At 45.7% G+C, this 19,951-nt stretch overlaps 1 pseudogene; it reads left to right on the forward strand.

Moving 5' to 3' along the window:
- Positions 1-243: 243 nt before the first annotated feature.
- LOC105827514 lies at positions 244-19,921 on the forward strand (annotated as a pseudogene).
- Positions 19,922-19,951: the final 30 nt, after the last annotated feature.

The following is a 19,951-nucleotide window of genomic DNA, read 5'->3' on the forward strand; positions in this document are numbered from 1 at the left end:
CGCCGTCTGACTCCTTCTGAGATCGGAAGGAGAAAGTAGGGGATCAGAGGCCTGACCCAAGCCCCTGGATTAGCCCAGAAAATCACCCAGCCCCTTCCGGCCCCCCTTGGATTTCAGCGACTCTCACCCATGGCCCAGCCCCAATACGGCGGCCACAGGGTCACCGGAGGACAAGCGACCCGAGGCGGGAGGCGGTGCCGGCCTTGGTGACGTCTCAATGTCATATGCAAATAGAGCAACGTCATGGTCTACCGGGCGTGCGGCTACCAATCGGGAGCTGGGAACGCAGCCCCGGCGGCCGCCGGCGGAGACAGACAAAGGCCCGGGAGCGGGGGGTGCAGGGCGTGTCCGGGGGCGCGGAGAGCCCCCCAGGCCAAAGCTGGTCGGGACTCACCTGGGGGCTGGGGCGGCGCTGAGGTAGTTGTGCGGCGGAGCGTCCCAGGGTCGCCGGCTGCTCACAGGCCGGGCCGCATCGCGGGGACCGAGCGGGGGCGGCGGCAGGGCGAGCGGTCTGGCGCTCGGGCTGCTGCGCTCGCCCGCGGGGCTTTGAGTCTGTGCGCCGCCGCGGCGGGGCTCACGGCACAAATTGGAAGGTTCAAACAGCTGATTGTGATGTCACAAAGGGGCCCGCCCGCCTCGCGTCACCGGCCGGCGGAGCGACGGCCAATCCCAGGCCGCGGATCCCCCCGCCCCGCCCCCTCCGCGGTTTGCTGCGAGTTCGTTACTGCCCCGAAGCCGCGCTCGCAGCCTGGGGGCCGCCCGGAGAGGCGACTGCCGGGAGCTTGGACCCCTTCCCCCTCGGCGACATCTACACCTTTGCTCCTACGGAGGATCTGCGCTCCTTCCTACGGGATCCTCATTTTCCTGACTCCCTCCGCCTACCGCAGCGCCCTCACCTCTTTACTGCTCCCCAAATCCTTTCATCTGAATCATACATCCAAGTCCCCAACTCCACACCACGTCGTGCACCTCTGCTCCCCTCACCACCCTTCTCCCTGCCCTCCCTTCCTTTTCTGTCTCACCCCCTCATTCCTACACATTTTCTGCCTTCCCACCCCATTTTTCCTCAGCTCAGCAGGCTTGAGAAACATCCCCTTTCCCCGGTTCCGGGGGAGCCCCTGCAAGTGTAGAGGAGTCAGTGAAGCTGACGGGAAAATTTGCAAGCTGGAGGACTTGGAAAGGAATTGCTCTGGGCTAAGAAAACATTGACCTAGAGACTGCTCTGCCTTTGAACGTTTACTCACCTTATTTAATCCACGTCGCTACCAGGGCTGCGCAGAAGAGTGACAGGACAGGGGTTGATTATGAGTCTTGATTTACACGTGGAGAAACTGAGTCTCACAAATAAATCTCATTGTTAGTATGTGAACTCATATTCAATAATCCATGCAACGAACATTTATTGAGCATTTGCTATTGCCACTACCGGACCACTAGCTGACTGTGGTGTTATTGAACACTTACTGTGTGCCAGGCGCTGTGCTATGGTACTTTATATGTGTTTTTTATTATGTATATTCACAACAGCCCAAAAGATGGGTATTATTCCCATGTTACAGTTGAGGAAACAGAGAGCCCAAGTGACTTCCCAAGATCACAAAGCTATAGTCAATGGCAGAGCCAAGATTTGAACCCATAGTTCCTGGCCCTCACCCTCTCCACTTTCTACATGCACCAGATAGTCTAAACCCTAGGATGCTTCAGCCTCCCCAGGGAGACCTGGGTTCGAGTCCTGACTGTGCCCCAAACTTGCTGTGTGACTTCAAGTCATGTTACTTCTCTGGGTCTTGGGTTTTTTATCTGTCAAACCTAACAAATTCAGGCTTCCTTCTAGAGCTGACATTGTAAGATTCTTCCAAACTCTCCTCAGGATTCTGCCAATCCTGTGCTCTATGCCTCTGCTCTCCCAATGGCCTGGGAGATGCCTGGGAAGAAACCACAAATACACGTGCTCAGAATCTTCAGGGCCAGAAGTTCTGGGTCCTTCCTCGGTAGAGCAGGGCTGGTTAGGGAAGATCTGAGATCTAATAGGTGCATGAGGCCAGGGTTCATGCTCTAGTGATAAAGCCCTGTCCCAGCCTAGACTGAAACTCCTTAGAGACTCCTCAGCCCTGGCAAAGGAGAAGGATCCAGGAAATAATACCCAGAGGCTTCTGAGGAAGAGGGGGAGTGGCATTGTGGCCCTTGCAGTGTTGTCCCCAAAGTGTCCTAATTGCATGCAACCCTGAGCCTCTCCCCATCACAGCCACTTCCTGCTAACCTCATACCCTTTCTTGACCTCCTTGCTGACTTAAACTAAATAATCCCTAACACCTCTTCTTTCACACCACTTGTTTGTTCTACAATCTTATGTGGCTCACAAAGCCCCACACTCCTAACACAGCATTCATGGCCCTTCGGATCCAGCCCCAGATCTCCCCAGCTCCAGCTCCGTTTCCTCTCCTACATGCACTTTGTGCTAAAGCCAGACTCCTCACTGGCTCTCCAACACCCTCCCACCTCCATCCACACTTTTGCTCAAACTGTTTCCCCTGTCTGGAATTCTTTCTTCAGAACTTTCTGAAATCCAGATCTTTCTTGTCTTCGAGATTCTACTCACCCCTTTTTCCTCTAGGTAGCCTGCCTTGTCCTTACCCATGTGTCAGTGGCTACCTTGATGGACAGTCATATATTTGTTCAATAAACAGTAAATGATGATGACTAATTGTGTGTGTATGTATCGTTTCAAGTGGATGGTTGGCATCCAGGGACAGGGTCTTTGTCCATATGCTCCCCCCACCCAGCCTGTGGTCAGTCTGGCAAGACTAGACTTTCATCAAAGGCTCAGTGGTTACAGCCTGAAGGTTGAGAAGGGCAACTGGTATAGGAGGCTTCCCCTGGACCTTCTATCCTGGTATAGGCAATGTTCTGTTGGGCACAGCATTCTGGTTCCCCAAGCCCAGAGAAGGGGAGCCTTGGCAACACTCTGGTACTGTAAATGACCTGGATTCTGCTCCCAGCGTTAGCTGAACCCCATGTCCGGGCTACTAGGACAGATCCCAGTCTTCCGTTTCTCTGTAGAGTCAGAGGTACCTATGGAAGTAGGGGGCTGGAGCCCAGTGGAGTCCCCTCCTGAAACCCCTGGGACACATCCTCCTCTCCACTACAGAGGTTTATCATCAGGGCTGGAGGAGACCTCAGACCTCAACTCATCCAAACGCTCATCTTATAGGTGAGGAAATGGAGGTGTGCTGAGGTCAGAAAGGTCAAGATATTGCTTGGAATCACACAGCAGTAGAGCCACCTACTAACCCTGACCCCAGGGAATGGGCATAGTATTCTGAGGCCCTGGCCTGGGCCTGGGGGCTGTAAAAAGAGTCAGTGGGCATCATGCTGGGGGTAATCCTGGAGTCCCCTGTCCAGTCAGATGTGGAGTCCCATTCCTGTGTGCACACATAGATATATATGGGCATCTATGCATAGGCATGAAGGCATCCGTACACAAACACACACATGCACATGAGCTCATACCCACAGGGTTAACAGATACCCGCAGCCATCTAACCCATGCCCAGGTGTAAGTACCTGCCCAATTTTATGGGCTCCAGCACTGGAGGTCAAGAGGCCATCCTTCTATTCCTGTCTACACCCGGGGCTTGCCCTCACAGAGCCCTGGGGGCTCCCCACGAGCTTGCCAGCACCCCCCTGAACTTCAAAGGGCAGAGATGTGTCAGCCTGGGTGTGTCCCTCATGGGACCTTGCGTGTACTCGCAGGTATGAACCAGTCTGTATGCGTGACTGGAGAACTGGCTCACCACTCCCCTCCCCTGCCCTTCCCCACCTTAAGATAGAGGCTGAGGCTGAGAGGAAACTCTCTGATGTAGATAATAAATTCTTCCCATTTTATTGGTGAAGAAACTGAGACAGAGAGGGGGAAAAGTTTAATTGGTAAAGCCAGCTAGGGAAGACATAATCCCCAAATTCCCCCAACAGATGGGTCTATACCTTAACAAGGAGCCATATCCCCAAGAACTTCTACTCAGAAAGCTTTGCTGTTTAACTCAGAGATGTCTGAATTTGAGGGTAACTGTGGTATGTGTGTGTGTTATGTATGTGTGTGTATACCACGAAAAAGACTATGGCCTGATTCTCACTAAATCCGGATTTCAATCCTGGTCTGTCCTGGACTCACTGCCTAACCCTCGGCAAATCGCTTTCTTTCTCAGCCTCAGGTTCCCCATCTGCAAAATGGCTGGCTCCATGCTCCCTTAACATATCTCCCAGTCTCAACCTCCAGGCATCAGGTTTGTGTGAACTGTGCTTAAAGCCTCTGTCAGTGAGGAGGCGATGGTCAGTACAGGATTCATTTCAGAGACGAGAGGCAGGTGGCAGGAAGGCAAAAGCCTAGCTTCGTTTTAGTCCATCTGCCTGTGGTGTGAGGGAGGGGCAGTGTCTTTGGGGTTCCAGGGGCATGTTTGTGAGTGTGGGCAAGTACCCAAGTGAGCTGCTCTGGTGTGAGTGCCCTGCATGAACTCCCACATTTAGAACTTTGACAGAGAAACGGTTGTGTTCCTCCCTGGCCCCAGGTGGTTAGAAGAGACAGCTCTGAGGCCATACAAGGAGCAGAAGGAAAGGAAGCGGCATCTGGGGTCCTTCTCTGTCTTGCCCAGGCAGGGCCAGATTCTATACCTCCCTCCTGGGACTTGGCTTGCAAACTGGATCCCCAGTAGGCCTTGAGGCTGGGGAGGAGAGGGTTGGCAGGGGGCGTGTTCCCTCCTGCTGAACCAACCACTCTTCAAGGAGCAAATAAATTCCCTGAAGCTCAGGCCACTTCCCTTTCCTGCTCGCAGCTCTTCCAGGCTCCCTGCCACCTCCAGGCTGGAATTCACACTGCCAGCCAGGCACCCTCTCCTGGTACCTGGTACAGAGGAAGCATCCAGTGAATAATGAGGGGTGAGTGAAGCTGTCCTCACCCTCTCTTTTAGCCTTCTCTGTATGCACACACACACACACACACACACACACACACACACACACACACACACACACACATACACACACTATGCAAATGAACACACTCCAAATCACCACCAGCTTTTCTGCTCCCAGGATTTTGCTCTTGCAATTTCCTCCACCTAGGGAGCCCTGCCCCTTTCCCATCCAATCCCCCTCTGTCTAGACCCTGTCTGTTCCTTAGAACTAATTTAATCAGCAGCTTATATTTACTGAGCATTTACTATGTGCTTGTAGCCTTCCAAGATGGGCATCATTATTATCCCCATTTAACAGATGAGGAAATTGAGGCTCAGGCTGCTGAGGAAACTTCACAGAGCTAATGAGTTGGTGCATATTTCTGTGTATTCAACAATGTCCATAAATATTTTATGTGCATATGTGTACAAAGATAAAAAACAAAAATGATAAAGCCTTTGTGTAAAAAATGTACAGTATTTTTACCACATAAAATCATTTTTTCAACCAGCTGACACTCCCATGAAGGAGCAAACCACCATGTTGTGGAGAGAGCCACATGGCAATGACCCAAGGGCCTCTAGAAGCTAAGAATGGTCCTTTGCTAAGAGGTAGTGAGAAAACAGGGCCCTCAGCAATACAGACACAAGTAGATGAATTCTGCCAACAACCTGAGGGAGCTTGGGAGTCAATCTTTCCCCAGCTGAGCCTCCCACAGCTGGCCAACACCTTGACTTCAGTAGCCTTGTGGAATCCCAAGCAGAGAACCCAGATGAGCTGTGCCTGGACTTATAGAACCGTGAGCTAATAAATGGGTGTTGTCTTGAGGCACTAGGTTTGTGGAGGGTTGTTATACAACAATAGAATTATGAAATTTGAGAACAGACAAAAGTAACATACACTGAAAGAAAGTAAATCAGTGTTTGCCAGGGGATAGGTAGAAGGACCAATTACAAAGGGGAGTGAGGGAACTTTCTGGAATGATAGAAGTATTCCATATTTTCACTGTAGAGTTGGTTACATGGGTGCATACATTTATCAACACTCATATATTTCAACAAAGTGAAGTATAAAATGAAAAAAAGGCGACATTGAAATATACTTACTCAATTTAGAAACATGTAAATTAAGAAAATACAATATGACCACTGACCCATGCAAACAAAATCAACATTGACAACTCCTTCGAGAAAGGACAAGTTCAGCAGTTCATAACTTCTAGATAAGATATTTTCCATCTTTCAAATTAAATTGTCACAGACTTTGGTCAGAGCATCGCTTTACTTAGATTTTGTTCAAGAACTTCCTTTCTCATGACAACTGTACCTGACTTGGGTCGGATTAGAAAACTAGTGACTACTAACTCTTCACTCTGTATCCAGATGATTTATTCACTCGGCAGATTTAATTTTTGTTCTGCAGTGGTCTTCAAAGGATTTTAGTTCTTTCCTTAAAAACAAAAACAAAAACAAAAATAGTAACTGTGCAAGTAACAATAACCATGGCTAACAGCCTAGTATTCATTGATTGCTTTGTATGTTCCAGGAGCCAGGAGGTTTCTAAAGGCTTTTCTGTTCCTTTTCTTCTTTTCTCTCTTTCTCTCTCTCTTTCTTTCTTTCTTTCTTTGAGACAGGGTCTCCCTATATTGCCCAGGCTAGTGGTTTCAAACTCTTGGGCTCAAGACATCCTCCCACTTTAGCCTCCTGAGTAGCTAGGGACTACAGGCTTGTGCCACCTCATCTAGCTAATTTTTTGTAGAGATGGGTCTTGCTATGTTGCCCAGGCTGAGAAAAGCCTTTTTGCCTCAGGCCCCCTTCTTCACTGGTGCCAGAAATTTCACCACTATTGTGTCTTCCCGCATTAAGTTAAGCACTGCCCTCTTTAGATGCCTGCTAAAATACAGCTAGTCAAGAGAAGGGGAACACTAAATCCCTACACATCTAGCGGAATGGATTTTTTAGATACCCTCTCTCCACTGAATGGACTGAGAGAGAAATACAGATTGGGGGTGGGGAGGAAGAGGTGGCAGGGTATCAAAGGGAAAGAACAAAGAGGTAAGAGTTCAGAGCCAGATGTCCCATTTTTCCTGGGCTGGCTCTGCCCAACCTTATAGTGATGGGGCCCTCTAGGAATACAATCCTATAGCTGATCTGCACTGATTGTCAGCCTGGAATACCGGTGACAAGGAGCCAAGTGGGTGAGAGGTGACAGGAGAGGCTCTTTGGAATGAGGCCAGGAGTAGTCCAGGTGCCTCCGTCTGAGCCTGGCTATCCTTGGGGAAGGTAAGTGGGACAAAGGACATGACATGAATCCTCACTCAGAAGGAGGAGAGTCAGCCTCACCCCTTTGCCTGGAGTGGTTATATCCTATTGAGGTAGTGTCCCACTCTGTCACCCAGTCTGGAGTGCAGTAACATGATCATAGATCACTGCAGCCTTGAACTCCTAGACTCAAGTGATCCTCCTGCCTCAGCCTCTGGAGCAGCTAGGACTGCAGGCACATACCACTATGCCCAGCTAATTTAAAAAGTTTAAATAGCATTTTAAAAGTTGACCAAATAACCCCCATGATATACCAATTTATACTGTTTTTACATAAATATATGATATAATACTCCATCCTGCAGACTCACAGCAATATGTCTTGGAATTCTACCTATCTCAATACACATGGATCTACCTTATTAAAAAAATAAATAAAAATAAAGACAAAAAAATCTGCCTCACAGTTTTCCATTGTATGGCCATAGAGAGTTTATTTATTTAGACACCTATTGATAAACATTTAGGTGCTTTTCAATTTTTTGCTGCCACGAACAATGCTATAGTGACTATCCTTGTAGGTATAGAATAGACTCAGAGAGGTGAATTGCAAGAGTAGGAGGTATACACATTTCTAATTTAATAGATCCTGTCAAATCACTCTCCCCAAATGTCCCACTTTAGACTTCCACCAACGATGCATGAGAGCCCTAGGTTTATGTCTTAGAACTGGCCCATGTGCTCCCTTCTGAGTCCAAGCTCAAAGTGTCAGTTATCACTAGGATGTCTAACCCCTTACCTCCCCACCACCACCCTGCAGAATCGGGAGGGTAAGCTGAGTGTTGGGAAGGATGCACATAGATGAAGGGCAGGCTGTCCCCATTAGCTGGGTGGCCACTCAGGTAACACATATCCTTTCTAAAGGAAAAAGGCCACCTTGGGAGAAGGTGAGCTCCTCATCACTAGAAGTGTCCAAGTGGAGGTTCAGTATCAACAAATGCACTGAACATTTACTTTGTGCCAGGTCTCGGGCCTGATGTTTCATCCCAGAGATGAGTCATCTTCAGTTTCTGCCCTCCCAGAGCTTGATACTCAGGGAGAAAATAGACAAGTAAACAGACAGTGACACTAAGGATTGAGTTGGACTTCCTTTTCTGACAATACCTGGAACTTCCTGCTACATAACACAGGGAGATGCTGGAAATAAAAACAACAAACATCCTTCTATTTATTTATTTATGTTGAGACAGAGTCTCACTCTATTGCCTGGGCTAGAGTGCTGTGGCATCAGCCTAGCTCACAGCAACCTCAAACTCCTGGGCTCAAGCGACCCTCCTCCCTCAGCCTCCCGAGTAGCTGGGACTAGGCTGGTCTCAAACTCCTGACCTCAAGTGATCCTCCTGCCTCTGCCTCCTGAGTGCTAGAATTAAGGCGTGAGCCACCACACCCAGTCCAAACATCCTTTTAAATGCACAACAGAACCTGCAACAGGTTGAGTTTTAACAGTTTAGGGAGATGAAGTCTTGGGTTTACATGAAATTAGGGGTTGGCACTAAGATCCTTATTAAATCTAGAACCCTTGAAGGGCCACACGCAGAATGAAAGAGGAGACTAGGAGGAAAACAAACAAACACGTGATTACTAACAAAGGGAGATAAAGAGGATATGTGTCCATCTTGACCTTGTCTTTGGGTGAGGGGGGAATTATCTTCTGAGAATTTGAAACCACATACCTGCCCTCTGTGAGTATAGGGTTCACATTTACATTGTTTCCATGGCTGGGAATCCCGAAGTTGAGAAATTAACATGAAAGAATACCCACCCTGAAATGATCTCTCAGATGCCTGGAGGAAACAAACAAATCCTCTCTGGAGGGGCCTCTCCCTCTCATTGCAGGCTATGCGGGTTTCCTATACATAAAACCCTTTCAAGCATTAGCTTATAATCTAAACATATGAAATATACAGGAAAACAATTCACTACGAATAAGATTCAGTAGACCAATGAACAGAAAAATGAGATGCCCAAGAACTTCAGATAACGAAACTATCAGATAGTGATCATTAAGTGCAGGTAGAGGCAGCTAAGTGCTTTGGGAGTGTAGGGAAAGAACTGATTACCTGATGGATAAATGTCTTTATAAAGAAGGAAACTTTATCTCGAAGGATAAGTAGGACTTTGCCAGATGAGGACAAGTACTGTTAGGGGTGAGGGCTGGAGGGTAAAAAGTAGAATGTACCAAGGGAATGAACATTGATAGTTTATTTTCTCAGGTGCAAACTGAGCAGCAAAGTGGAGGATGAGGCAAGAGAGAGGCAGGCCAGACCATGCTTGGCCTTGCAGGTCATCTTGAGGATTCTGGTGTTTAGACTAAGTGCAATGGAAAGACAGTGATGGCCGGGCACAGTGGCTCATGCCTGTAATCCTAGCACGCTGGGAGGCCGAGGCAGGAGGCCTGCTTGAGCTTGGGAGTTCGAGATCAGCCTGAGCAAGAGCAAGACCCCGTCTCTACTAAAAATAGAAAAATTAGCCAGACGTCAAGGTGTGTGCCTGTAGTCCCAGATACTCAGAGGATCCTTTGAGCTCGGGACTTTGAGGTTGCTGTGAGCTAAGCTGATACCATGGCATTCTACTTAGAGCAACTGAGTGAGACTCTGTCTCAAAAAAAGAAAAAAGAAAGAAAAGAAAGCCAGTGATGTGTTTTAAGTGAGGAATTAGTGATATTCATTCATTCATTTGTGCATTGATTTGTTCATTCATTCATTCAACAATCTTTATGAGTTTCTAATGGTGTCAGGCAAGGACAACGAAGAGGGGTAGAGCAGACACCCAGGTGAGAAATCCTGGTGGCTTAGACCAGGGTGGTGGCAGTGAAGATGGAGAGAAGTAGATGGATTTCAGTGATATGTAGGTTGAAGCCGGAAGATGAATTGTAAACAAGAGATGAGGAAATGGGAGGTATCAAGACTGGTGCTCAAGTTTTTGGCTGAGCAACTGAAAGATCAGAGGTGCCACTCACTGACATAAGGAATTGAGGAGGAAGTTGTTGGAAAGAAGATAATGAGCTCAGTTTTACACATTTAGAGTTTGAAATGACTTTGGGATATCTGGGTAGAGATGTCCAGGAGATAGTCTGATACACATACCCAAATCTCAACAGAGAAGTCCGGAAATAAAGATCTAAGAGTCATCAACATGGCAATTGAAGTCAGGGAAGTGCCTGAGAGTCCTTTGGGAGGCTGAGTTTCATTTCCTGTTGTTTAGGTTAAGAGCTTTTGATTCTAAGTAACTGAAGACTCAACTCAAACTAGATTAAAACAAAATTTGGTTGAAGTGTTCAGCAATAACTGCCTTTAGGCAAGGCTTGATCCAGTGACTCAAATAATGGAACTAAGATCTAGTCTTTTCTTTTTTTTTTTTTTGTTTTGAGACAGAGTCTCACTCTGTTGCCTGGGCTAGAGTGCCGTGGCATCGGCCTGGCTCACAGCAACCTCAAACTCCTGGGCTCAAGCAATCCTCCTGCCTCAGCCTCCCTGGTAGCTGGGACTACAGCCATGTGCCACCATGCCTGGCTAATGTTTTCTATTTTTAGTTGTTTGGCTAATTTCTTTCTATTTTTTCTTTTTTAGTAGAGACGGGGGTCTCGCTCTTGCTCAGGCTGGTCTCGAACTCCTGAGCTCAAGCAATCCTCCCGCCTTGGCCTCCCAGAGAGCTAGGATTACAGGCGTGAGCCACCGCACCCGGCCTAAGATCTAGTCTTTTCTAGTTTCTCCAAAACACTTCCTAAGAGTTGTTTAATTATTGACATGCTCTTTCTTTGCGACCACATGGTAGTATATGGAAATGGCTTTGCTGCGGTAGTCCCGGGAACTTGTATGTATTTATATAGGCCATATAGGCAAAGACTTGGGAAGCTTATCCGAATCTTGGTAGAATGCCTTGTGCTCCTCTCAGAGCATAGCAGAAGAGGAGGCTCCTAAGGCACTGAGGTCATCTCCCACCTTCCTCCCTCTCCCCCCGGGAGGTGGTCATGAGACAGTTTTACAGATTCCCAGGTTCTGATGGCGTATGGGACTTTCCACCCCACTCTGTTCAAAATGCAGCTGCAGGCCGGCGTGGTAGCTCACGCCTGTAATCCTAGCACTCTGGGAGGCCGATGCGGGCGGATCGTTTGAGCTCAGGAGTTCGAGACACTGTCTCTACCAAAAATAGAAAGAAATTAATCGGACAGCTAAAAATATATAGAAAAAAATTAGCCGGCCATGGTGGCGCATGCCTGTAGTCCTAGCTACTCGGGAGGCTGAGGCAGTAGAATCGCTTGAGCCCAGGAGTTTGAGGTTGCTGTGACCGAAGATGACGCCATGGCACTCTAGCCCAGGCAACACAGTGAGGCTCTGTCTCAAAAAAAAAAAAAAAAAATGCAGCTGCAGAATATAAAACTTCTTACCTGCAGTCTAGAATTGGCTCCTCAGCAACGGAGCACCCCACAACTCATGTCATTATTGCATCTTTTTTGTTTTGGTGTCATCCTTTTTAGTGTGTGGGACAACGATCACGAGGATCTGGCCTCTTCTTGCTGTCTATGCAAGTAAAAAACTGTCTAAATCTAAAGGTGGCTCACTGTATCTTTATAGTCAAATCAGGCAGGCCTTGCCTTTGCCTTGTCTTGTATGTATAAGCTCCACAAAGGGCTGCCAGCTGCTTCTACGTCTGGGCACTTCTAAGCTCAAACCCCACAGAAGAGAAAAAGCCCATTCCCCCAAATGGCTGAATCTAAAACCCCAGAACTGAGCCTTGTTGGCTCTGATCGAACCAGTGACCATGGCTAGGGGTTTGGCACATATTGGTTAGTTTAAGTCATTTAGGGCCCATTCCTGGAATGAGGCTGAGATCAATCTCACTCAAATCACATGGCTGAGAAAGCTGGCATCTTGTTAGGAGAGAGTAAAAGGGGAAGCAACAAGCAAAGCCCACTATATCTGTCTCCTTTCCCAGAGCAGGGAAATCTGTGTATATTTTGGGGAAGGGCATGAGTGGCCTGGATACATAGTTGTGGAGAGTGTGGCTCCTGGGGAGGGAGAGGGTTCAGAGAAAGAAAGTTGGGGGGCCTATAATCCTAGCACTCTGGGAGAATTATTTGAGCTCGGGAGTTCAAGGCCAGCCTGAGCAAGAGCCAGACCACCCCCCCTCCCGCCGGTCTCTACTAAAAAAATAGAAAGAAATTAGCTGGACAACTAAAAAATATATATATATAAAAAAATTAGCCAGGCATGGTGGCACATGCCTGTAGTCCCAGCTACTCGGGAGGCTGACTCGACACTCCAGCCCGGACAACAGAGTGAGACTCTGTCTCAAAAAAAAAAAAAAGAAAGTTGGGGGATTGGGGAGCCAGTCTACAGCCGTCCCGTTTTAGGCCTAGTTTACATCTTGGTCTTGTTTTCCTAACAGGATAGCTTTTCCAATTGTGGGCATTGCGAATTATGGGTAGGCGACAGGAAGGAAATTTGTAGGGTTGGGGACAGGGCCTCAGAAACCTGTCCTCAGGGCATTATGTAAGTCCAGATCCTTGGTTCCTTTCGGGCCCTTATAACACTTGGGGGGAGGATTGAGGAGGGAGCTGGTGCGGGTCTCCCAGTGTGTCCCAGCAGAGACCCCAGCCCAGGACCAGGAGGCTGCTAGCACAAGAGACCGATAGTGAGAACCCTGGTTTCTGGGCCCAGTGCCACCACTGACTCACTGTGCGATCCTGGGCCTGGCATTACTCCTCTCTGGGCCTTAGTTTCCCAATCTGTACAAGGAACTAGATCAGGCCCTTTTTGTTTTTTTAATCTCAAGGATACCTTTAATTATCTTTTCCTACATGCTACTGCCTTCCACACATACCCACTTGGCTGAATTATTATTGTTTGCTTTTAAGTTTTTATGTAGTGAAAAATCTGCATAGTCCCCACAGATCAAGCCATTGCTGTGTCTTTAATTCTCCTTTTTGCCTTTATAGCATTCCTGGCTTTTTCCACTCTGTTTTTGTGTTTCTTTTGCTGATTTTCTTGAGTTGTTTCCTTCTCATCTAGGCCAAATCTTGCAAGTCTATGTTTGTGTTGCTTTCTCTTTGCATAATCCAAGGAACTGTAAATTTTATCAAAGCCTGTTTTGCCACCACCAAAGTGGGTTCAAATCTGAAGACAAAGATAATACCTGCTGTGTTCTTGTACATTTTGATTATTCTTTCTCAAATTTCTGGATAGGTACTGTTGCCTTCCAAGGGTAAAGGACATCTATGGCCATTTGTTTCTGCTGAAACATTTGGGCTGTCATGAACTCCTTTGCCTGGCTAGTCACCTGTGGCATTTGTAATGGTGGCTTGTCATTAGGCAGCCGGAAGGGAAAAAGTCCCCAGTTGTGTTTTAAAGATTTTTGTATACTCTTTGCTCTGGGATTGCTGCTCTACCTTACTGTTGTTCACATTTTTATTAATGAAAGTCTCAGAGAACAGTCTGTCAGACCTTTACAAGAGCCAGGATCTGGAAGACAGCGACAAGATGTAGAGGGATTTGGGAAACAATTTATCAATGCTACCTCCCAAATCTCTCTTGAATCCACCGACTTCTCTCCTTCACTGCCACTGCCCTAGTCCAAGCCACCAGCTTCTTTTACCCTGGTTGGCTGTGGCTGCCTCCTCACTGGTCTCCCTAGTGCCACCCTCACTCCCTCCAATCCATTCTTCACTCAGTAGCCAGAGGGATTTTTAAAAAATCTAAATGGCAGTCATGTTCCAACTCTACTTGAAACCCTTCAGTGCACTTACCATTGCTCTTAGAATAAAAAGCCAACTTACCAAAAACAAGAAAAAAAAAAAAACAGAAAAAAAAGAAAAAAAAATCCAACTTAGCAGCATGGTCCACAAAGGCCACATGGCCCTTGCCTACTTCTCCAGTCTCACCTCTTGCTCACATCACTCTGACTACATTGGCCTCCTTCATTGCAAGCTCATTGTAACCTCAATCCCCTCTGCGCCACACACACCATCGCCAACTCTTTATATCCATGGCTCCTTCTCATCCTTTAGGTCTCAGCTGAAATATCATCTCCTCAGACAGGCTTTCCCTGACCCTCTATTCTGTAGTAGGGCCTCTATCATTCATTAGCATCATTCCTGGTCTGTTGCCTTCATAGGTCTAATAGCAACTCCTAATTATTTTGTCTGCTTACTTCTATTTTGTATGACTCCCTGATAGACTATAAACTATATTATAGGAGGGACTGTGTATCTTTCTTACCACCGTATTTTTTTTAAGAGACAGGATCTTGCTCTGTCACCCAGGCTGGAGTATAGTGGGTGCTATCATAGCTCACCGCAGCCTCCATATCCTGGACTTAAGAAATCCTCCCACCTCAGCCTCCTGAGTAGCTAGGACTATAGGCATGCACCACCACATCCAGTTTATTTTTTGTAGAAATGGGGTCTTGCTATGTTGCCCAGTCTGGTCTTGAACTCCTGGCCTCAAGAGATCCTCCTATCTCAGCCTCCCAAAGTGCTGGCATTGCAGGGGTGAGCCACCATGTCCAACCTACTGTCATTATTATTAGTGGGTACACAACCTAGATGGTATAGCCTACTACACATCTAGGCTATATGGTATAGCCTATTGCTCCTAGGCTGCAAACCTGTACAGCATGTTACTGTACTGAATACTGTAGGCAACTGTAAGACAATGGTAAGTATCTGTGAATTTAAATATATCTAAACATAGAAAAGGTAATGCACTGTGCCACAATATTATGATGGCTATGATATCACTAGACTATAGGAATTTTTCAGCTCCATTATATTTGTATGGGACCACAATTGTATATGCAGTCCATCTTTGACCAAAATGTCTTTATGCAGCTCATGACCATACCCTTTTGTCGTCATTGAATTAACTTCACCCAATTGCCTTTAGGTTATGTTGTCCTAAGGCCAGCATGATAAATGTATCATCTGACTTCTCATATCATCTGACTTTTCTCTTACTGCCCTATGCATAGCCAAGAGGCAGGTACAGGACCTGATCTCAATGAATCGCATGCTCTTTCCAAGAACACTGACTCTTGAATGGCACAGTGCAATGTCATTAAAAACTGGTTGAAGTTCACTCATTCCAGTGGTGGAATGGTTGACCTGATAGGAGGTTTCTGCTACCCAGGCCCTGTGTTCTTGCCCTCATGGGTCCTGACTATTCCAAGTTTGACTCTATAAGATCCCCAATGGCCTTCTAGTTAATTTCCTTTATGTTGAAGATAGCCAGAATCAGTTTGCTATTTGAAATCAAAGAGATGTACTAGATAGGCTGTATCTCCACGGTCTAGCACAGGATCTGGGAATGGTAGGTACTCAATAAATATTAAAGAAAAAACTACCCAGGTGTGTGGCTTAATGCTGGTTACTAAATATCTCAGAGCCTGAATTTCTTCCTTTCCAGGTAACCCACATATCTTCTGGGATCTCTGGTTTCTCAGGAGAGAAATCCCCTTGCTACTCCTTTATCATCTTCCTCCTTTCCACTCTCTAGCCTTCCTCCTCAACTACAACAACAAAACAATCCAACCCAACTTAACCCAACCCAACCCAAATTTCTCCCATTTTTTCAGGGAGAACAGCTTAACCATAATATCTGAAGCTAACATACAGATCCTGTTTCTGCTACTTACTAGCTGTGTGACCTTGGACAAATTACTAAAGCTCTTTGTGCTTCAGTTTCTTCATATGCATGTGATGACGGAGAAATAACAGTACCTTTAATAATACATGTATTAAATGAGATAATACAAGTAAGGCACTTGAAATAGTACTTAATGCATAGTAAGCACTCAAGACTTGCTGGCTATCATTGCTATTCTCATTTTTTTGTTGCATAAGCTACTGGATACCTATACCTTCAGGGTTATGTTTCTCGAGGTGTGGCTTCTAATTACCAACATTAGAATTACCTGGAGAGGTTAAGAATGCAGGTTCCTGGGCTCCACCCCAGGCCTAGTGAATCACAGTCTCTAGGGCAGAACTAGGAAATTAACATTTTAAAAATATATCTCCCAAGTGCTTCTGATACTTACCAGTTTTTTAAGATATTGAGATATAAGCCAGGTAGGTACAGTGGCATGCACCTGTAGTCCCAGCTACTCTGGAGGCTGAAGTGGGAGGATTCCTTGAGCCCAGGAGTTCGAGGCTATAGTGTGCTATGATCACCCTGTGCATAGTCATTGCACTCTAGCCTGGGCGATATAGTGAGACTCCTCTAAAAAAATATATACACCATAAAATTCACCATTTTAAAGTGTATAGTTCAGTGGTTTTTAGTATATTCACTGAATAGTACAAGCATTAGCACAATCTAATTTTAGAGCATTTTCATCTTCCCCAAAAGAAACTCTGTACCCATTAGCAGTCATTTCCTATCCCCTACTCCCCCAAAAACCCCCAGCCTAAGCAACCACTAATTTACTTTCTGCCTCTACGGATTTGCCCATTCTGAATATTTCATATAAATGGAATTATATAATATGTGGTCTTTTGTGACTGGCTTATTTGACTTGGCATACTGTTTTCAAGGTTTATCCATTATTTTTTACTGCCCAATTATATTCCATTGTATAGTTACACTACATTTTGCTTATCCATTCATGGGCAAACAGAATGGACATTTGGATTGTTTCTATTTTTTTACCTTTATGAATGAGCTATGAACATTTATGTCCAAGTTTTTGTGTGGATAGATGTTTTCATTTCTCTCAGATACATAGCTAGTTGTTGAATCGCTGAGGCATAAGGCAACTTTATGTTTAACATTTTGAAGCACTGCCAAACTGTTGTCCAAAGTGGCTACAGCATTGTTTCTACCTGCAATGTGTATGGGTTCCAATCTCTCCACTTCCTTGTCAACACTTGTTATTGTCTGTCTTTTATTACAACCATCCTAGTGAGTTTGAAATGATGTCTCATTTTTGTGGTTTTGATTTGCATTTCCCTAATAACTAATGATGTTGAGCATTTTTTACATGCTTATTGATCGTTTGTGTATTTTCCTTGGTGAGGTCTATTCAAATCCTTTGCTCATTTGGGCATTTGTCTGTTATTACTGTCTTTTTTTTTTTAATTTCAGCATATTATGGGGGTAACAGATGTTTAGGTTACGTATGTTGCCCTTGCCCCCCTCCCTGCTACTGTCTTTTTTTTTTTTAACTTTTTTCTTTAAATTTTTTCCTTTTTTTTTTAGAGACAGGGTCTCACTCTGTTGCTCAGGCTGGAGTGCAGTGGCATGATCATAGCTTACTGCAGCCTCAAACTCCTGAGCTCAGACAATCCTCCTGCCTCAGCCTCTAGAGTAGCTGGGACTTGCCTGCCACCATGCTCAGCTAATTTTTTTCCTTTTGTAGAGACAAGGTTGCACTATGTTGCTCAGGCTGGTCTTGAACTGCTGGCCTCAAGTGATCCACCTGCCTTGGCCTCCCAAAATGTTGGGATTACAGGCGTGAGCCACCACACCTAGTGTACTTATGTTATTCTTAAGACAATCGTATCTCTTTAACTACTCTCCAAGTTCCACAAAGGTAGAGGGTACAATTTTGTCACTGCAATATTCCCTAATACCCAATGCTTGGGGACATAGAGATCTTTTAAAAAAACATAGACTCACTGCATCACTTTCTGGTTTAAAATTCTCCAATAGCACATGGATTGTGCTTTGAATAAAGCCCAAATTCCCAAACATGGCCATTAGGTTGCTATCTGATTGCTCATCTCCTCATCCATAACTTCTACTTTCTCCAGTTGAGCCATATTTGTTTCCTTTCTGATCCTCAAACACACCCTGCTGTTTCGTAACTCAGAGTCTGTTCCCTCTGCTTGGAAGCTCTGTTTGATTTCTCATCCTTTAGGTCTCAGCTCAAATGTCATCTCTTTCCAGAGCTTTCTCTGCTCACTTTGTCCAGTGTTACCGCCATCCTTTCACCAAGTTATTCTCAATCATGCACTGTTTCATTTTTTTTCACAGATCTGACATTTTCTTGTACATTTATTTAATAGTATTACAGCTAATATTTAAGCACTTATCATAAGCACTTTTCATACATTAACTAATGAAGTGGTGCTTATCAATGGGCTCTCCAAAGCCCAAACCCCTGATTTGTCGTGTTTACTGATTTCTGTGGTGTAAACACTCCCACCGGGAGGGATTTCAAGCTACCAACCTGAGGTAACCAAACACCTTTCGGGAAGAGGACAGGGGTATATAGTATTTACCACACTGATAACCTATAGAGCACAGATTTTTCAAAAGTAATAAAATAATTAGGAAATGATGAATTTTGAGTACTTATTCCCTTGTTTTTAAAATAATTTATTTAATTGTAAGTTCATATAATTTAATTTTCAATAATGGCTGCATTTAAAAGCAACTGGCATAATTTCTAATCATTCCTCAATTGTCTCTAGCAAGCCTACTATCAGTACATTTTTCAGATGGGGGACCCACGGCACAGAAAGGTTAAGCGACTTGTTGAAGATCGCAGAGCTAGGAAGTGTCTACAACTCCAAAATGTATCCTCAGAACCCAATATAGTGCCCGGCAGATAGTTGCCATTCAATAAACAATCATGTGGGACTCACGAGGAGAAGAAAAAGATATTCTGTGATGTGGACAAGAGCTTGCTCTGTTTGCTCTGCTCTAACTCCCAGGACCATGGGGCTCACAGACACTGTCCCATTGAAGTAGCAGCTGAGGACCACCTGGAGGAGATCTTAAAGCATCTCAAAGTTCTTTATGGAAAAAGATCCAAGAAAATCATAGAGATCTACATGAGGAGAGAAGAATAAGGGTGGGCTATGTGTATCTATGGGCAAAGAGGATCGGGGATGAGTATAGGAAGCTGCCTCCAGCTCTCCAAGAGGAAGAAAAACAACATATACAGAGACTGAAACAGGAAAGCCAAGAGATTTTTCAGCAACTTAACACAAGTGAAGCCAAAATGCATGAAAAGAGGAAACAACTAAAAGAAATGTATAGGACACTGATGGAAATATGCCATAAACCAGATGTGGAACTGCTCCAGGATTTGGGAGATATACTGACAAGGAGTGAGTTCGTGCGCAAGCACATGCCCCAGCCTGTGAATCCAGAACTCAGTGCAATGCCCATCACCGGACTGGTGGACAGGCTCAATTGCTTCCGAGTGGAGATTTACTTCCATAATGAATACCATATCATACCAATCACCATATCATGATGATTGATGATGCGAGAAGCTTGATATTTAGACCTGACCACGAAGATGCATCTTTGAATACTGACAGCTCTAACTACTTTGCTGTGTGGGGAGTCCAGGCCTTCACCTCTGGGAGACATTACTGGGAGCTGGATGTGGACCTCTCTAGAGACTGGGCTCTAGGGGTCTGTAAGGATTCCTGGATAAGGAAGAACCGCACACTCTTGGAATCTGAGGGCATATTTCTACTTTTATGTGTGAAGGAGGATAATCACGAGACTCTCTTGACCACCTCCCCTATTGTTCCTCGTTATGTCGAGAAACCTCTGGGCCGGGATGGTGTGTTTCTTGATTTTGAGAGTGGAAGTGTGAGTTTTTTGAATGTTGCCAAGAGTTCCCTCATTTGGAAGTACACCAATGGCTCCTTCTCTTTCCCTGTCAGGCCCTTCTTTCTCATTGGCCACAGATGAGCAGGGATGAGTCCGGAACCTGACTGCAAG

This window comes from Propithecus coquereli, unplaced genomic scaffold (genome assembly GCF_000956105.1).
Source record: "Propithecus coquereli isolate 6110/MARCELLA unplaced genomic scaffold, Pcoq_1.0 Scaffold122, whole genome shotgun sequence".
In the NCBI taxonomy this organism is placed as follows: Eukaryota; Metazoa; Chordata; class Mammalia; order Primates; family Indriidae; genus Propithecus; species Propithecus coquereli.